Raw genomic sequence first — 2,739 nt, 5'->3', positions numbered from 1 at the left:
TTGTTGTTGTTGTTGTTGTTGTTGTTGTTGTTGTTGTTATTGTTATCCTTCTTATTATTATTGTTATTATTGTTATTATTATTATTATTATTATTATTATTATTATTATTATTATTGTTGTTGTTGTTGTTGTTGTTGTTCTTATTGTTATTATTGTTGTTGTTGTTGTTCTTATTGTTATTATTATTGTTGTTATTGTTGTTCTTATTATTATTATTGTTGTTTTTATTGATGATGATGTAACCAGGAGACCACGGGTTCAAAATTTGGAAACAGCTTCTTATTGTTGTTGTTGTTATTGATGTAATCAGGAGATCACGGGTTTAAGCTTTGGAAACAGCTTCTAGCAGATGCAGGATCAAGTGGGAACTTGACAGGTCTCGCAGCTATTAAGCTTTCAAAAGGGCGGCGTGCAAGGTAAGACTGCATACAATAAACCTTTGTGGTCGTCCCTTCCCCGGACCCTACGCATAGCGAGAGCTTTAGTGCACCGGGTTGCCCTTTTTCTTCTTATAATTTTTATTGTTATTATTGTTATTTTTATTGTTATTAGTATTGTTATTATTGTTAATCTTGTTATTATTATTATTATTATTAATAATAATAATAATAATAATAATAATAATATTCTTACTGTTATTATTATTATTGTTATTGTTATTCTTATTGTTATTATTATTATTGTTGTTGTTATTATTATTGTTAGGCATCATTCTAGTGAGGGTCAGCTTCACTTTAGATCTACCAAACCCATGGCGGGAGCACCTCAGGTTCTAGGTGGTCTTGTGACAGGTTATGGTACCCATGGTAGATAGAGCTCACGATAGACTTCTTAGGGTTTTCTATCCGGGCATATAGATTTTGGGGCTCATAATAATTCGGCTGGTTCATCTCGATGGGTTGCGTTTGGTGGAAAGTTCTATATGTGCGGTAGGTTTGGGCATCCGACTAAGGAGTGTCCTTGAGTCACATATCGTAGGCGATAGGCTCGACAGGATCGAGTTCGAATGGCTCAGGGACAATCACTTAGAGGTGGTACCCTGAGTGTTGAAGTTAGTGGTATGGATGTTCATTTTGATTCCAGGCGTATTCTACCCCATGCTTTTGCAGGTCAGACAAAGGATGAGATTCTCAGTATAGATCGTCTTTGTGTGAAATAGTTTCTCGGACCTTTCTTGCTTTTAGTGCTTGGGTGTTGGGGTCTCCGTACCCATCGGTGATTAATTGAATTGTTAGATTCACTTTATGATTTTGGTAATTACCTTACTTGGACTTATGTGAGTGTTCTTACTTAGCCTGATTACTTGCCTACTATTTGTTATGACAGCTTTACTTGAAAATATGTGTTTGTATCTATTTTCACTAGGTGATTTCTTTTAGCAGTGGATCATATTGGTTTTATTGTGATGTGGCAGTAGTGGTTTAGTTATACCTTGTGGATGTTGGGTTTAGTTGATTGCTCTAGTGGGATTTTTTTATCTATGCTAAAGTTCTCTTGGGTTGGCCATTTCCCTTGGTAGTTTTCCCACTAATGTGCTTAGCAGATGGGAGGTTGCTACCGAGAGAAGGATGAGTCTGTAGTTGTGATTTAATGTTAAAGTTACATAAATGCTTGTGCTATTATGATATTTAAATAATATTTTGTGGGATTGACTAGCACCGAATGTAGCATATACATGGGGACTCTACCTAAGGTGTCCTTAAGTAAAGTCTCATATTGTATTAACTATGCGTTAACATAGAGGCCATTGTCAACTATTCTAGGCTAGTGGATCCACGATTCGCCATTAAAGTTAAAGTTAAAGAATGGTTAAAGTTGACAGAGTTCTACCCGGCAAGTAGTCTCCCCGTGTGAACGTAGGGGGTTATGTTGAATTCAATGTAATAGCTTGAATGGTCTTAAATGTCGGGTATGATCAGTTTCCCACAAAAAAAATAAATGTTTTAAGGTTCCCTATGAGGTTTCTCATGCATGCATTCATTATTGCATATTTCTTATATATATGACTTGATCTTCTTCATTATAGCAGACTATCTCACTTAGTACATTCAAAGTGCTAACACATACTTTTGGCTACATGATATCATCATGTAGGAATCGACGTTGCTCCACACTCTCCTGCTTGTGGCTAAATTGATCGTTGAAGGCTACTGCTTTTGGTGAGTTCTCATGTTCCGAGAATAACACTCCTAACCTATCTAGCTTATGTTATGTTTAGACATTTGAGTTACCTATTGGTATTTTGACCTAATCTTGAAGGTGAGCTAGGGACATGTGTTAGTCCCCGTCAAGTCTTAATGTAGAAGGTATATTTAAACATAGTAACAAATGATTTGTTACCTTGACTCTTGTTGAATGTGAAATTCCTCAGTCCCGATTACCCCCTATGTTTCTACTTATTCTTGTTGTTATTATCATTTTCGATGAAATGCTCAATGAATTCTAAGAGGCTTAGGTGAGGTACCTCCGGATTCTTCATTCACTGTATTGCATGTATGACCTTGGCTTAGGTCGTGACAAACTTAGTATCAGAGTGCGATATTTTTAAATGATCCTAGGAGTCCAACAAAACACATCAAATAGGGTCTTGTTCATGGTATGAAGCCTTTCCACAACATGAATTGGAGACTATGAGACATTTAGGAAAGTTTTCAGTTCTTCCAAATTTATGTCATGACATAGAGTGTCCTAAGATTTCCTCTAACTAAATACCCATTTTGATGTTCTCTAGATAATGT

Source organism: Solanum dulcamara, chromosome 12 (assembly GCF_947179165.1).
Source record: "Solanum dulcamara chromosome 12, daSolDulc1.2, whole genome shotgun sequence".
Taxonomy (NCBI): Eukaryota; Viridiplantae; Streptophyta; class Magnoliopsida; order Solanales; family Solanaceae; genus Solanum; species Solanum dulcamara.
The sequence above is the reverse complement of the archived record's forward strand: the minus strand, read 5'-3'. Positions refer to the sequence as shown.